Source organism: Lissotriton helveticus, chromosome 2_1, assembly GCF_964261635.1.
Source record: "Lissotriton helveticus chromosome 2_1, aLisHel1.1, whole genome shotgun sequence".
In the NCBI taxonomy this organism is placed as follows: domain Eukaryota; kingdom Metazoa; phylum Chordata; class Amphibia; order Caudata; family Salamandridae; genus Lissotriton; species Lissotriton helveticus.
In genome coordinates this window covers 87,135,399-87,153,073 of record NC_136059.1, presented here as the reverse complement: position 1 = coordinate 87,153,073, position 17,675 = coordinate 87,135,399, and the positions used below count along the sequence as shown (strand labels likewise).

The following is a 17,675-nucleotide window of genomic DNA, read 5'->3' as shown; positions in this document are numbered from 1 at the left end:
ATTGTTATACACCGAGACTTGGACAAGGGTTCGATTAGGGAATGGCTCATGGTTATCAAGAAGAATAGATACATCTCAAGGATTAAAGCAAGGATGCGTATCAGCGCCGTACTTATTGAATCTATTTTTATCTGACCTTACGGAAGAACTGTATAATGAGTTGGCTCACTCACCGAATTTAGCCAACAAACAAATTTCAAATTTATTGTATGCTGACGATGTAATCTTACTCAGACAAACAAAGATCGGTCTGCAGCGACTTATAAATAAAATATCAATATATTCTACTAAGAACAAGATGGTAATGAGTGAAACAAAAACAAAAGTAATGGCAGTCTGCAATAGGGCATTGAGCCACAGTAAACATAAATGGTACTTACATAGTCGGCAGCTTGAACAAGTGAAACACTACAAATACTTGGGCTTATGGTTTGACGAGAAGGGCTCATTTTTCCAACACAAAACAGAGCTGAAAAAAATAACTAACTGTTTGATTATGGCCTTTCGCTCATTACATAGATCTTGGGGTGGCCCAACATACCTTCCACTATTAAAGTTTATAAAAGCAAAATTAATGCCCAGTCTCACTTATGGAAGCGAAGTTCTTTGTGAAATGAATTCTGTACTTTTAAACAATGCTATAACGAAAACATTTAAAATTCTGTTTTAACTGCCGGTTAATGCATCAGCGGCCCAGATCCGAATGGAATTTGACTTTTGCAATAAGCATGTTGCGAGGATGGGCCTGTTTGTAAAGGTATGGAAACAAATTAAAACTAATACTCTTAATCCGTTGAGCTGTCTACTCTGGCAAGAAATGCAACAGAACCAAACTTCCCATTTTTATACATACCTTCAAACAGTACTAGAAGAACTATCTAAACACGAGATTTGGGAGATGTCACTAACACCATTTCTTTAAAAAAACGAATAAATAGTTTAACAAAACACCTATCACTTCTAAAGGATAAAGAGTTATTCATCAAAAGATCACATGCCTGGATGATAAAGAACGAATACACTACCCTCAAAGTGCAACCGTATCTAGAAATCCCATGGACAATGCAAACAAAGAACTTATTTATGACCGCAAGATTTGGCTACCTGCCGGGTCTAATGCACGCTAAGCCTTGTTTGAGACCAACTAAGCCAACCCCCTGTAGATTATGTAACCGATGGGAAGACACTTGGGGGCCCATTACGATGTCGGGCGGATTGCCCCCGCCAGGCAGGTGGTAGCCACCGCCAGCCTGGCTGGGGCAATCCGCCCGACATCATTGCACTAAAGACCCCCCACCATATTAGGATTGCAGGGGGGAACCTCGGCGGACGGGAAGACCGTCCGCCGCTTTTCCGCTCCGGTCGCCTTGCTTCCGGGGCGGAAAAGGAATAATATGGTGGCGGTGTTTATCAGACACCGCCAGCCATATTAGGATGCCCTTCCTGACATGCTTTTCCGTGCTGGCATTGGAAAGGCATGCGGAGACTCCCTGCGGCGGCCCGTTGCAGGCCCCCTGGGAGTCCGGGGGTGGGAGGTGCACATGGGGGGTACCTATGGTACCCCCCCGCATTTCAAAGTGCAACATGGCAGGCACCGCATGATTCCTGTCATGTTGTGCTTTGAAATGCACATCGTGCATTTTTACCATTGCGGCGGGCGGCACTTTCTGCACCGCCCTCTGCAATGGTAAAAATACAGGATGCGCCCGTCTGTGTGTCGGGCGCATCCTAATGCTCAAGGCGGGACCGCCGCTCCTATTGCGGGCGGTCCCCTTTTTTACGAGGATGGCGGGCGGGCAAAGTCCGCCCACCATCCTAATGACCCCCTTGTTTTGCATATGTACATCATTGAAAGTTGGAAGAAAGAGGTATTTAAAAACCTGTTTTATTGAAAGAGGGATACGATCATGCAGACAATCTCTGTTGGCTTGTTTTAAGCCACTTGTTTTAAGCCAATAGATATAGCAATGAATGCAAACTTTACAAAATTTATGATCCTTGTAAAAAAGAAGTTGGAAGATAAAGATTTGAGTATATTAGAAATGGAAGATGGTGATAGCTAGAGCAACAATTGCATATGGGATATTGCACAAAAGTAAAGAATGTATACTTGTAAATAACTTTAATATTTGTAATAATGAATCGTAATAATGATGAATTGAACTTGTGTATTTAATGTATTGTATGAACTTTGTGTAGATACGTGTTAATGATAAGTACTGGTGATTTTTGAATTGTAAGATTTTAATTAATCATGCAATAAATTATAATAAAAAATACATTAATAAAAAGATGTTTCTTACCTGCATTTCGATATTTTGCACCACTATATTTTTGCAATTCGATATTCTGTCCATTCTATATAAAAACTCAATATTCTGTCCAGTCGGTATTTTTTCCAATATTATGACGAGTTACCGTCTCAGCTCAGCAACGCTAACAGGTGACACTGAGGTAACGGGTTTTTAGGAACCCGCTGGTGCCAGGGGATAGCACCCGAAGACCTCTGAGTTCTCCCTTGTTCCGGACCACAGAAACACGGAGTCTTCAAGTCACAGTCAGAGATCAAGTTTTATTGGCAGCTACCAAGTAACATGTGTCCTAGAAGCATGACAAACACGGATCGTGTGTTCTCAGGAGACTGTTCGTTTTTACAGAACCAGCCGTCTCCTTATATACGAAAATAATAATAGCTGCAAGCAAGAATTCCTGAGTTTATGATATGGCTATACACATATTTCTACAATAATACAAAAGAGCGAAGTCATGTAGGCAAGCCCCTATTTTAGACGTCCAGTTCGTGATAGATTACCCAGCCAGGCCCGGAACTCCCATCAGATATCGACGAAACCCCAATAAAGAAAGGCACCTCCTAGTCATAAAACTGGCCATAAACAGGGTGCGGGGACAGGTGTGTGTGTGTGTAAAAACATGATCTGGATGTAGTGAATGGTTTGTGGTATGTCGGGCATTGATGCTATCGTATTCGGCCACTGGGTGAGGAGCTGTCCAAACAGGTTTGGCTGGAGGCAATGGAGTCAGTTGGGACAGGTCAGGGGGAAGTCAAGGAAAGGTGGACGTGTCCTTTTAGATCAGACTCGGCCTTACTTAATTGACTTATCATGAGGGCAAGACACAAGATGGATGCCATTCACAAAATGGAGTCTAAGGGTTCGGAACGGAAACTGTGATTTAAGGGTGCTGGCATCCCCCAATCATGACGCAAATGCATAGGGATGATGTCCTAATCATTATCGGTCTGTTGACACCAAATTCGTCATTGTACGTTGATATTTTGTGGCACGGGTATTGGATCTCGATATCGTGATAACAGTAGGGTCCAGAATTTCAGAACCACAGACCCTCCTTTTGCCCTTATGTAAGGCAATAACTCAGGTCAATCTGAGTCCAAATCTGTATGAAGAAATTCGTGGAGATGCTGCTGTAGCATCATTCTGTTGCTCAGTTCGTCCCTTGACACAGGCTTCCGTACACATGGGGTAGCACAGATGCCACATAGAGCAGGCAGAACATAAACAGAAGCGCTAAGATCATCCCAATGAAGATCAGTGTTTTCCATCCCCAGGCAGTAATCAGTTCCCAGAACCACCCTAGCAAGGACCAGTCCCCTTTTTCTACGTGAAGGGAACCAGATATTTCATGTAGCTTAGAGATGGCCTGGTACACTGTCGGCGCATTATCAGGGATGAAAATGCAACAACTGGACTGGATCACTCTACACACACCACCACGATCGGCGAGTATGATATCTAGGGCAACTCGGTTCTGAAGGGTCATAAGTCGATCCGACTGAAGCTCGGTTGTTAAATTTCCAAGGGCTCCGGCCGTTTCAATCACGGCGGATTCAACTATCCTTGCTAATTGACGAATATTCCTGCTGTTCACCATAGGCCCCCAAAACGGCAGAAAACCCTTTGCAAAGTCAGCGAATTCCTGACTCGCGGTGTCGTCTTTACTCATGACACCCCTAGCTGTCCTTGTCCGATGGTAATCTGCTCTGGCCGTGTAGGTGGGAGGCAGCAGAAATGAGATAAAACATGTACCTGAGAAGTCAGGGGGCAACCATGTATAGGCTTGGTCGTGGCAGATGAAATACGTGCCCTTGGCAGCTAAGAGTATAGGGGAAGTTCGGGAAGCGAACACATATGTTTCCGTGCATATGCTCTTTCCTAATTGTGCTTTGGGATCCCTACCGATACCTTGTAAACATAAGTGACCTCGGTGGGGCACTATCCAAACTGGGCGAGATTTCTTTGCTGCTTGGCTCTTCCTCAGGTAAACCCCATATTTAGTTACGTTCCAACGAGTGTAGGGACTGAGTTTGTCTTTTGGGATCTCAAGATAATTGTCGAACTCCCTACTCATATTTCTTATCCCTGCCACTAGTGCCTTGTTACTGGAATCGCTCTCAGTGGAACGGGTCGGGTATGGTTCTAGGGCGAATAGGAACATGGTCTGGAAAACCCACAGAGAACCATAATAACTGAATGGCAGGATAAAGTATGGGATACCCTTATCAGTTGTGTGTGGCATGAGTCCGCATATCCAACAGTTCGATGTGTTCATTACGGACTGGTGTTGGTGCAGAAGTTTAATGAATGAGTTATTTACAAATTCGAGTCTTCTGGCAGACTCGTGTTCAGGTAGAGGGTGAAAGGAGTGCGGAGAGAGAGTGGGAGGAGGCGTTGGCCTAGTGTCATTTGAAAACAAGGAAACTTGAAATACGAATAGAGCATAACCAGTCAAGAACATCGCTATGCTACACAGCATTAAAACACATATTATCAGGAACCTTCTTTTGGACAGTATCGTGCATAATTGTTTTTCAAAGTTTGTGAATCTGATAGGTCTCTTTACCCTAAGAAACTCCATCCTCTAGTTGCTGCCCGCGGTGGTAGGTTGATTCTGCCAGGGAGTGCGCTCTGTTCAGTCCGGGGTAACTCCCGTGGACCAACCAGAACCGTTGACCTAAACGTCCCCAGTTGCACTCCCCAGCCTTCAACCGCGACCCTAGCAGCAGAACCGGATGGCGGTTCGAAAATCAAAAATAAGCAAGTTTCCTGAGAGTGAGAGAGCTGAAAAATCAAAAATAGTTCTTAGGGGAAAAGAAATTCACATTAGTTTGCCTTTTATTAGTCTCTTTGTCTAGACCTTAGATTGTATCGTCGTTTCCCATGTACGGTGTGGTCTTCAAACAAGGTCTCAGGTTCGGTAGTGTCCAACTGCATAGACGGTGGCACAAGTCCTTGCAAAATATGATCACTCTCCTTTTCGGAACCAGTCTCTTTCAAACGTGCATCGCTGAAAGGGAGGAAGCGAGGTACGGATTCTGTCTCAGAGTCGGCAAGTCCTTCATTGACCCACCGGTCGTATGGAAGGGGTAGAGGGACCCGTTTACAATGGGTCCCATGCACCCAGTTCTTTTTGCCTTCCACCCGAACAGCTGATCTCGTGGAAAGAAGTACCAGGTGCGGTCCGGTCCACCTCGGCTGTCCGTTGTTTGTGCGCTGGAAATTCCGCACCAAGACCCACGTGCCGGGTTCGATGGAGTGACCTGGATCGTCAGAGGCTGGCGGAGAGGAGCTGTGGGGCATATTACCAACGTTAAGCGATATTTATCGCTAACGATGCTTAGCAACGAATTTTTTACCGCTAAGCCTCGTCAGAAACTATCGCAGATAAACCTTGCTATTATCAAGGTTTATCGCAAATGCGATAAAAAACGTCCGCAATGCATGAATATCGCTGAAAAGTCCGCGATATTCATGCATTACCGAGCTAATGCTTTTAGCCATGTTATCCACCTCCCATTGGATAACATGGCTAAGAACTGCTCAGGGCAGGTGTTAGTTTTTGGAGATATTCGCGCTTAGCGCGAATATCTCTAAAAGTTGGTAATAGGAGATAGCGATGTTAGTGACTGTTTCCAGTCGCTAACATCTTGGCACGCCCACTTTGCATGTCATTAGTGATAAATATCACTGACATGCAAAGTGGGGCCCAAGATGGTCGCTATCTCCTACTAGCGGACACTAACTGGTGTTAGCGACAGCTAGGTAATAGGGAGATAATTTTATCTCCGCTTTCTTGGCTTTTAAAGCCAAAAAAGCGGAGATAAACCCCCTTGATAATATGCCCCTGTGAACCTGTTGGTGTAAGACACGCAATTTAGTTGTTAATTCGCACAAATAGTCAAGCAGTACGGGGTGGTCTATTTCGCTGAGTTTCTTTGGCCTTGGCACGCCCCAGGCGTTGGCTGGGCGGCCAAACACTATCTCATGGGGGCTAAGTCCTAATCTGGAATGGACGGTCGTTCTGGTTGACAAGAGTGCTAGAGGCAAGGCGTCAGGCCATTTAAGACCTGTACAGGCTTGGATCTTGGCTAATTTGAGCTTTAACGTGCCATTGTAGCACTCTACTAGTCCAGCTGATTGGGGGTGGTTTGCAGAGTGGTACTTTTGGTGTATGCCTAGACACTCACACACTCTCTTCATCACATGTCCTACGAATTCGCTTCCATTATCACTCCAGACAATTCTAGGCATACCAAATCTAGGGAAGAACTCTTTGACAAGGGCTTTGGCAGTTGACAAGGCGGTATTGTCCTTAAGGGGGTACGCTTCCACCCACCTGGAGAAAGCGCAAACAACAACGAGCACATATTTCAGATTGTTGCACCTCTCCATGTGGATGAAATCGAGCTGCAAAACCTCGAACGGATATGTTGGAGGTGCAAAATGACCAGCTGGAGTTGGGGTTCCCCTACCGGGATTGTACTTTAAACACACCATACAGTTTTTGACCACATTCTCTGCATATTTTGGGATATTGCTATTCTGCCATACTGGGGCCAATAGTTTACATATTCCTCTCGAACTGATGTGTGCCATTCCATGAGCCATTGTTACTACTGCAAGTACATATGCGTTAGGTAATAGCCATCGCTGGTGTTCCGACAATTTGACCCAACAACCATTCGCATCTAATCTACCTGTACTTTCTCTCCATTCATTCACCTCTTTCTCAGTCGCCTCGGCTTGTATAGATTTCACGCTTTCAATGGTGTCCTCACACATTCCCACATCAGTAATCCATCTAGCGGGACCTACAACATACATCCGACTCATCGTGTTCCTTGCAGTCTCTTTCGCAACCTCGTCTGCAAATGCATTCCCGCGGCCAACATCATCCTGAATCTTTTTGTGTGCACTGCATTTCATAATGGCAACTTGTAGTGGCAAGGTCGGTGACTCAAGGAGTTCATTAACTAGCTGACCATGTTGTATCTTTGCACCATGTGACGTAAGGAACCCACGTTCACGCCACAATCTCCCAAAACTGTGAGCCACACCAAAGGCGTATTGGCTGTCAGTGTACACATTCACTCGCTTTCCTTTCGCCAACACACATGCTCTTGTAAGCGCAATCAGCTCTGCAGCTTGTGCAGAATTGTGGGAAATGCGCGCGGTCTTTATAATGGTGTGTAATGTCGTTACGGCATATGCTGCAGTCGTATCACCATTCGGCAATTTGAAACATGAACCATCAACCCATAAAGTATCATTGCATTCGGGAAGGGGAGTGTCCTGTAAGTCTACTCTCCCTTTTGTCTCTTCTTCTGTCCTAAAGCAGCAGTCATGTTTATCAGTCTTGTCTGTTTCTGTCGGGATGGGTAGTAGCGTAGCGGGGTTGAGTGTATCACACCTCTTTATGTGGATGTGACTTGCTAACAGTGTAAGTTCGTAACTGGATAGTCGAGCGCTAGTGAGATGTTGTGTCTTTGTCCTGTTTAGCAAAATGTCTACCGCATGCGGGACCATAACGATCAGAGTATTATTCATGACTAATCCAGCAGATTGTCGAATGCAGACAGCTGCTGCGGCGGTAGCCCTCAGACAACTTGGTAGGGCTTTAGCCACAGGGTCTAGAGTTGCCGAAAAATATGCGCATGGGCGCTGTTTGTTCCCAAAGTGTTGTGTTAAGACTGATAATGCACAACCTTCCTTCTCATGGACGTATAATGTAAAAGGCTTACTGTAGTTGGGGTTTCCCAAAACAGGAGCCGAACACAATGCATCACGCAACTCGTGGAAACTCGTCTGACAATCTTCAGACCAGGGCATAGGATTGGGCGTATCTTTGCAGAGTAGTGTCAGCAAGGGTTTAGCTAGTAGTGAGAAATTCGGTATCCATTGTCTACAGTACGATGTAATGCCCAAGAAGGCTCGAACCTCTCTCTGTGTCCTTGGGGCACTCAGTTCTGCAATTGCCTGTATTCTTTCTGGTGTCAGTCTCCTTCCCTCCTTCGATAAGATGGGACCTAGGTAGGTAACTTCTTGTCGACAAAATTGTAGTTTGGAAAGGGAGACTTTGTGCTTCATGTCACATAAGTGACGCAATAATGACAACGTGGCTTGTCTGCAAATTTCTTCCGTGTCTGCAGCGATCAGCAGATCGTCTACATACTGAATCAGAGTTGACCCATCTGGCAGAACAATAGTGTCTAGTTGTGTTTTCAGGGCCTGACTGAATATTGATGGGCTTTCGCAGTAGCCTTGAGGAGCGCACTTGAAGCGGAAGCTTCGTCCTCCTAAATTGAATCCAAAAATATCCCTACTCTCCTCAGCAATCGGGATGCTGAAGAAAGCGTTCTTCAGGTCAATCACCGAGAACCAAGCTGCTGAAGCTGGAACCATTGTCAATAAAGCAGTAATGTCGGGGACAACTGGAAACTGCGGGATAACTACTTTATTCACTTCTCTGAGATCAATCACGAACCTGTACACAGGTGGTTGTGAAGGATCAGTGCGTTTTAAGACGGGCAAAACTGGACTGTTACAAACATTTCCTGTTGTTTCTTCGATAACATCTTTATCGATCAGATCATAAACGATCGTCAACAACGCCTTTTCGCATTCGCTAGATATTTTGTATTGGGGAATACGTGGCAACCTAACGTTGGTTTTCAAAGTTATGACATACGGTGCTAGCTCCAAACGACCGACATCATTAGAACCATTAGCCCAAAGTATAGCAGGAAGTGATGACAATTCAGTTGGAATATCTTCCTTTGACAAATACATTGGAGAAATGACTTTCTTACCTAAAGTAAGTTGTACTCCCAAGGGGGAACAGTATAAAGTCGCATACAACCTCTTTAGTAAATCCAAACCTAACAAATTTTCACCGCAACCTGTTGTCAAAATGATGGGTGCTTCTAATTCGCATGGGCCAACAGAAAGTGATATAGGACTAGAGATCGGGTTTCTAACAAAGGCGCCAGAGAAACCTACTGAGACATTCATTTCGCCAGACAAAGGTGCGCCAGGAAGTTTCGAGTGCATAATAGAACTTTTTGTAGCACCAGTATCCAGCAGAAATGGCTCTGACACTCCTGAGGCAATTACCTCGACATAAGGTCCATTCTGATCTACTGGAACTGAAACGACTCCCTCTCTTTGTCCATGGCTGTCCTAGCAATCATTACCCTCAGCGTCGTGTTCGGTGTAATAGTCGTCAGCATAGTACTGAGCTGACCTAGACAATGCATTATTCTGTTGGTCAAAGCTGTTCATGGAATTCTGAGGCGGAAAAGAAACTGTGTTCTGGGAGAAATTTCCACGACCCCTACCTCTAGGGGCATGTTGAACACCTCTTCCCCTTACACCCGAAACGCCGTTTAAGCGTCGCGCAAGAACCGGACAATTACTTTCGAAGTGACCCTCTTCTTTGCAATACACACATTGATTCGGGCCATACGGAAGACGTTGATGGGAAAACTCGTTTCCTTGCGCGTTTCTCAAATACTGCTGTTGTTGCTGATAATTGGGCTGACTAGCCATACGGGGCGGATAGGCCTGTTGGAGAAGAACTTTAGTTTTTAAATCTTTTGTCTTTTTGTCTGCCTTATCTAGCTCGTCTTTGCGCCTGTTTTCATAGTACTGGGCTGTAGCTAAAATCTGCGCTGACGTAGAGACAGCCCAAGCACTCTCTGCATCTTTTAGTTTATTACACAGTTCAGGAACGAAGTTATGTACGAATTTGTCTACAAACAATCTTTGACCACCCTCGGTAGCCATATCTTGACCACTATGATTGGTGAAAGTCTCCTCAAATCTCGTGAAAAAGTCAGACACATTCTCATCTTTCTTCTGCTTACACGCAGATAGCTTATCCCAGTTTACGCGTACTTCAGGCATTATTGTTTTCATGTACGCGATAATCCTACCGGGAAGTTCAGCTATTAACGGCTCAGGTTTGAAACCACCAATTTGTCTAGCATCTGTAGCGGTAATGTTTGCCCATGAGTCACCTAGTTCTTGGTCATGGTTCGTATGACGAATTTTACTCCATAAAGGATGTGGGACAACATTCCCAAACAACATGTCTACATCCGCTAAATTCATTATACATGAGCTTTCAGTTTGCGATAACTCCTTATAATACCCAGTCGGGTTTTTACGAGGATCAGGTAGTGTCTGCTTGAGTGCTAAAACTTCGGATCTTTTCCAGGGGACATGTACCCATACACGCTGGAAATGAGGCAGAATTGGTGGATTTGCATTCGCATCACCTTCCCTCCAAACCGGGGGAACCTCTCTCAATGGGGTACTGTCTCGCTCTTTTCCTACCTGATACGTCGTCTTCGTGGAATGATCTAGAGACGTTTCCCTTACTCCTATAAGAGAGCAATAACTCTATCGCTTTCTCAACATCTGCACCTCCAATCATACCTTCATGGAACTTAAAGCGCGTACGCCATAGTTCGTCCATTGTGCATTTGGGATCATTTGTCTTCACATCTTCGCACAGATATACACACATCTCTTCGAATACGTATCTCTGAGTGGGTGCATTCCATTGACGAAAAACGTCCATAACATGCTGAACATCATATCTAACAGTATCCGTAATCCATTGGCGGGCTAGTTCATTCAACACTTTTCTTTCCTCGTAATCAGGCAGTTGACTACGTGACTGTCTATGTTCTGTTTTAGGGGTCGTTTTAGGCGACCCGAAGAAAGGTGAAAACAGACTAGTGACGGTACCTGTCACTCTTTGTCTAGTAGAAGGAGAACCTTGCGGAAGGGCAAGTGCATCGGAAAAGACATGCTGAGGCAAAGAAGAAGTAGAGGCAATAGCAGAGGAAGTTGAAACAGTGGCAGACGTAGTATCAGGGAACAGTTGGAGCCGTAGGCAAAGTGGTAGAAGTAGACGGAGTATGTAGCAAAGACGGCGGCCTTTGAGAAGGCTGCGCCGGTGAAGTAGGAACCAGCTGAACAGTAGCTGGCGTTTGTGCAAGAGCTGTGTTACATGCGCCGGGTCGCGGTATAGTAAAACGCTTTGGGGGTGCCGTAGCGTCTAACGCATACGGTGGAGGTGAGCTTAATAAGTGGGACATTAATGGATCTTTCTCGGATCTCTCCTCTTGACCTTGTCCCTTATGTGGTAACATCGGGTAGCCTTTATCTACTGCTAGCTTCTTGCTCCTAAGCATTTGTTTGTTTTCTTGCTCTTCCTCGTTATCCCTGTATGCAACGGCAGCTTGCACCATTGACATTCCTCTTTTATTCTTTTTTGCTAATTTTATTTCTTTCTGTTTGGCTTCTTTGCGCCATAAGCGAAAGGAGTCAAACATCGCCGGCCGGGCTTTTTTCTTGAACAATTTGACCTCTAGGTTATCTAATATTTCTGAATCAAAACTACCATATTGGGGCCATTTTAAAACACCATCCTTGCGGGTGTATTTTATCCACACTTCATTATATGTGATAGGACCTACGCCGTGCTTTACATAGAGCTCATATGTTGGAGTTCCAATTGGAGGAACCGGACAAGAATCCTCTAATCGGGAGTCCTTACTACAACCAAGACAAAACAAGTTTCCAAGTCTGCTAAAACCAGGCATCTTCGCTCACTAGTCTAGCTTCAAACTTCAAAGGATTATCTGTTACGATATTTCTCATGAAAACACGAGTCCTTCGGCTTTGGGGCTTGCAAGTACCAAATCAAAGCGTATCTCAAGGATACCAAAAACTAAGGACAAACTAAGGACTGGGAGACGCTCCACTTATACTTAACTGAAGTATTTGAAGATCTGTGACGTCGCTAGAAGACTCGTCTATCGTTTCGCTCTACCAAGGATCACTGGGTCCAAAACAAGGCGATAGTCAGGGCAGCAGTCCTTCGTAGTCGTCGGGATGCGGGGAACCTCGCTGCAAAGACCTTCGGAACCACGTCGACATGCAGGGGTCGCTGAAGTGGCTGGCCGTCCTCTGGAATTTTCACACGAAGCTCCTCACAAACATCTGGCTTGGACCGTCGCCGCTTGATACCGCCCCGAGTTGGGCGCCAACTGAGGTAACGGGTTTTTAGGAACCCGCAGGTGCCAGGGGATAACACCCGAAGACCTCTGAGTTCTCCCTTGTTCCGGACCACAGAAACACGGAGTCTTCTAGTCACAGTCAGAGATCAAGTTTTATTGGCAGCTACCAAGTAACATGTGTCCTAGAAGCACGACAAACACGGATCGTGTGTTCTCAGGAGACTGTTCGTTTTTACAGAACCAGCCGTCTCCTTATATACGAAAATAATAATAGCTGCAAGCAAGAATTCCTGAGTTTATGATATGGCTATACACATATTTCTACAATAATACAAAAGAGCGAAGTCATGTAGGCAAGCCCCTATTTTAGACGTCCAGTTCGTGATAGATTACCCAGCCAGGCCCGGAACTCCCATCAGATATCGACGAAACCCCAATAAAGAAAGGCACCTCCTAGTCAGAAAACTGGCCATAAACAGGGTGCGGGGACAGGTGTGTGTGTGTGTAAAAATATGATCTGGATGTAGTGAATGGTTTGTGGTATGTCGGGCATTGATGCTATCGTATTCGGCCACTGGGTGAGGAGCTGTCCAAACAGGTTTGGCTGGAGGCAATGGAGTCAGTTGGGACAGGTCAGGGGGAAGTCAAGGAAAGGTGGACGTGTCCTTTTAGATCAGACTCGGCCTTACTTAATTGACTTATCATGAGGGCAAGACACAAGATGGATGCCATTCACAAAATGGAGTCTAAGGGTTCGGAACGGAAACTGTGATTTAAGGGTGTTGGCATCCCCCAATCATGACGCAAATGCATAGGGATGATGTCCTAATCATTATCGGTCTGTTGACACCAAATTCGTCATGGTACGTTGATATTTTGTGGCACGGGTATTGGATCTCGATATCGTGATAAAAGTAGGGTCCAGAATTTCAGAACCACAGCACAAAGCCCTTTCTATTAACAGGATTTATGCCGAAACAAAAATACGGCTCCTTGAGCCAGGCGTTAAGTTGGAGAAATATTTTAATTTCTCATAAGTTTCCAATCATTGCATGTGTGCTGCACTGTAGATCTGATATCAAATGTGTGAAAAGGTTTCAACTTTGCAGTGCGCTAGAAATGAATAAATGTACCCCGAGGAGTTGAACCCGGTGTTGTTGCAGATCCTGTGACACTGCAAGGTAGTCATTGGTCAACGCTATGAACATTACTCTATGCTTGAAGGATGCTTTAACCTGCCTCAGCATTTCAATCTCAAGAGCACACAGTGGACAAAAGTGTGGCTCCCTCCATTCTAAAGATAAAAATCACATATTTATTGATTCCTGCTGTTTCTAAACATGCTGCAGCTGATTTTGACTTCATAAAAGTGGCAACAATTAGGAAAAAACATTCTCTCTTAACAGGGTCCATCTCACACAGCAAGAGCAATAGTTTATGTACAATTAATAGGAGGAATTCTACCTTTACTTTTCAGTGATAGGCAAATCCCGACCGATGTAAAGGTGAGAACACACCTGAGACGTACTAATCCTATTTTGCAAATCTTCGGAGACTAGCCCAGAAAGCGACACCAGAAAGGGTCCAGTGCTCAATCTTTGGCGAATTGTATATTTTCTGATTCTCTCTGCCAAAGGAATCTATTGGTGGTTGTGATCTTATGATTGGCTGTCGACTAGTCAACAATAGGAAGGTAGAGTTTCAATGAAATTTCCAAATACCTGACTATGCTCTTCGGCTTCTTTACACAGGAATATGTAAACGGCCAGTGTGGATCTAACATAGCAGACATGTACAGATGTTTCCTAGGTTCAAGCATGCAACAAAAGTGAAACCCATGCAGTCAGTTTTAGGATGAGTTCCGGTAGAAAAAGTTATCCATCAACACCAGAAACATAAGATAAGGTTGAAAAAAATCTATATTTTCTTATCACATTCTACAGATTCCCAAGAGTCTCATAGGGCCCGATTCACAAAAGTAATCTGAGGCAAAATCCTATACTTACTACTTTAGGTATTCACAGAAGGCATATACGGCCACGTGCATCATTGTAGGTATTTGCGATTCCTAAATTGCGAAAATTAAGGAATCGCAATTTAGAAATCGCAAAGACCTATGCATCAAAAATTCGCATATATTTTTGCGATTTCTAATTTTTCCTTATTTGCGATTCCCAATTTTGCGAATCGCAAATAAGGAATCCCTTAACATTGATTCCTATGGAGGAATCAATGGGAAGGCATTCTCATTTTGCGATTCGCAATTAAGGAATCGCAAAATGAGAATGCAATTTCTAGGGTGCAGGGGGGGTCCAAAGGACTTCCCCTGCACCCCTGAAATGTAACATACAGTCCATTTTTCACACATACATGCCCAAGGGCCCAAGGGCATGTATGTGTGTAAAATGAAAGTGTCAAAAATGCACTTTTGTGCATTTTTGAAACTTTTCTTAAATTACCATGAAGGTTGACTTCATGCTAATTTAACACTTCCAATTTGCGAAATCACAATTTTTTTTTCAATGATGCATTGCATTTAAGAAATTGCACATTGCGATTTCTTAAATGCAATCGCAATTTAAGAAATCGCAAACAAATTGCGATTTCTTAAATTGCGAAATAACAAAAAAGGTTAATGCATCCCAAAACAAAGAATTGCATTCGCAAACGGCCGAATTTTGCGATTCGCATCGTTTGCGAATGCAATTCTGTTTGATGCATGTGGGCCTTAGTAATAGTAAAGTTAGGATTCCTACCTTTACTACTACTGAACTGAGACAAAATCCTAACTTTACGACTTTCGATATGCACAAAAGGTATTTAGTAGTAGTAAAGTTAGGAATCCTAACTTTACTACTACTAAATCCCTTTTGTGAATGCCCATTAGGATGGAAAAGTCATCTGCATGGTAAAGGCATGTACCTCTGCCCTGAAGTGCCCAACTGTATTGTTGTCTGGATCCCTAATGCTGATTCTCTTGTCATAAGTGAACACAGATCATGCATGTGCACCATGACATAGGCCTGTCTCATGGATTGCAGTCTTGTTGGACCAGGAGGGTGGCCCAAAGCGCTACCCTCATAGTGGTGGAAGGCTACCACCTTCACCTGGAGTTCAGCAGCAAGAGTGTAGTGTGGAAGCATATCAGGTAGTGATCGGAAGTAGTGGACAGGATCTTTTTTACCTGTGTCGCTGGAGTGAGGCCTACAGGCCTGAGGCTGCTGCTGCGTGCTTAACTCACCCTTGAGCTACATCAGGTAGATGTGAAGTGCTGCGTAGCGCAGGAGTTGTGCCTCTGCATTGGTTGTAAGTGTCCCTGGGAAGGATACAGTACAAGGTTTGAGCAGTGCTGTGCAGTGAATGTGTGGTTAGTACATGTTTCTGGGTGTATTTATGCCTGATATTGATACATTCCATGAAACATGTAGTGTAGAGAATGTGTGGCTAAAGCATGTGCAGGGTGTATGAGAGCTTGCATGGAGTACAATATAAGAAGAGTAAAGTGGTGTGCAATGCGCACATGGTGAGTGTGTGTGCTAAAAGTGTGTGTGTTTGTAAAGAGCACACAGTGGTTAAAAAGCTTCAGTGCTGAATAGTGCACGTAGACTGTGTGTGCTGAATGCATGTGCACATGTAAGGGTACAATGCATGGAGGAACAGAGCTGGATGGAGAGTCTGCTGTGTATGTACACTGAGTGCCAGTGTGCCTGCAATGGTACATTGCATGGAGGACCCTGGGTTCCATCTTTACAAGCCCAGGCCTGCCTGGAGAAGACATGAGGCGGAGAGGAGTCTCCTCAGATAGATTTGTGTATTGCTGCATTCCTGCAAGCTGGGTGGGGACACACTGGAGGGACAGGAAGATACTCCCTTTACATCTCAAAAGACTACTCTGATTCAGTGATAGATAACCGGGAAGGAGATGGGGCTGATAAGGGAAGCATAAAGAGTAGGGCCGGGGGTCTAGGATTAACCTTTTGATGCACATATCACTGTGGATGACATCCAGGTGTGAATTCTGAATTGTTTGTGGGACAGTCAGCTTCGGAGTCTCTCCTGCTGTGCCAGAGACCTTTCATGAAGAAAGAAGAAGAGGGGCAGTGCCCACTTCAAAAGAAGCAGAACTCCAACATAAAGCATCAAAGACCCAGCCTCTAAATCACATTTGGTGTCTGGAAAAGGACTATAAGAAAGGAAGTTTGAGCCCCCAAAATTTATCATATGCCTTGCAGCCAGACAGGCTGTGTGTGAAGGGGAAACTCTTCAAGACTTCTGCCTGTGACCAGGATTTGGCAGTAGCCAGTGTACAAGACTGTTTTCAGCAACTCCCATGTGCCAGGAGAGGGCGATCAATGACTGAGCCAAGTATTGTCCTCTGAGCAGAGGGCACCAAGCTCACAAAGCTTAGTAGCGGTGACTCCGTATATCAGAGGGGGGCCACCAGTGAAGTGGTTGTGTTACCAGTGTGTCATGACTTGTGAATGCCTTAGCAACCCCATATGACAGTATGGGCCATGGCGGTGTGGGAAATTGCACTTGAGGAGTCTACATTGCGTCCAGAGGGTGCGGCATTAACCCTGTGTGCCAGGAGGGGCTGCCGGGGCCAAATCACCAAAGACTCCAGCCTGTCGCCTGGGACCTGAATGAGACTGCGGCCAGTGGGTCGAGCCACACAGTGAGTTCTGCCCTAATTGAATGCGAGGATCAGGAGGATGTTGGGGGGGATGATGTGCCCTCGCTAGACTCCAGTCGAGAGCCAAACAATGGAATTCCTCCTGCTAGACTTACCACGTCTGTGAGCTGGACGCTGCTCCAATCGCTGGTCAGAGCTGGTCGCACCACTCTGGAGAGTGAGCCTGTGTCTGCCTGACGCTGCTGTGTGTTCTGTGAGCAGCCCGACTTCTCCGAGCAGGATCTGATCTCGCGAGTGCCTGCCCTCAGGGCACCCGCTGTCCCGCCAAACACTTCCATGCTGCAGGAGTGGGTAAGACTTGAACTGAGCCTGTGGGTCCCAAGGGATTTGCTACTGAAGGTGCTGCGGCACCACAGACACTCTTGACTATATTCCTAAAGAGTCAAAGGGAAAATTCTTGAGTATGACATAATAATTTCCATTCCCTTGATGCGGCCACCAGTGAATGAGGAATAACCTGACATGTTACCCAAAGAGGTTGGGACAGGTATTTGCCTGACGACTTCTAAAGCCCTGACCTCAAGGGGATTGCGCCATGCTTCTGAATGTTGTATTCCTTTGCATGTGTTGAGGTGTAAATAAAATACGACTTTTTCTTATAAAAGCACATATTTGGCTGGACAACGATTTATTGTT

General features: G+C 45.1%; 1 protein-coding gene across 1 annotated transcript in view; it reads left to right on the top strand.

Annotated features, from left to right (window-relative positions):
- DYSF (dysferlin) overlaps positions 1-17,675 on the top strand; it is a 1,004,398-nt gene that overhangs the window by 476,640 nt on the left and 510,083 nt on the right. The window lies entirely within an intron of this gene.